This window comes from Pyrgilauda ruficollis, unplaced genomic scaffold (genome assembly GCF_017590135.1).
Source record: "Pyrgilauda ruficollis isolate IOZ18807 unplaced genomic scaffold, ASM1759013v1 scaffold3, whole genome shotgun sequence".
In the NCBI taxonomy this organism is placed as follows: Eukaryota; Metazoa; Chordata; class Aves; order Passeriformes; family Passeridae; genus Pyrgilauda; species Pyrgilauda ruficollis.
In genome coordinates, this window is record NW_024524377.1 from 22452521 (window position 1) to 22452763 (window position 243).

Consider the following 243-nt stretch of genomic DNA (forward strand, 5'->3'; position numbering starts at 1 on the left):
GCAGGGCGCGCTGCCAGCAACCCGCCAGCGAGCGAATTAAGGCAAAGCGATTTAAAAGGCAGCCAAGACTCGCCCAGGGCGCGCCCGCAGTTATTTACTGTTTCCCGGGACAGCGGTACCGGAGCCCCGGCGGGCCGCGCGCCCCTCCCCCGCTCCCGCCGGAAACGCCCCCCGTGCGCTGCCGGTACGGAAGTGGGCGCGCGGGGGGCCGCGCGGGGCGGCGCATGCGCAGGAGGCGGCGCG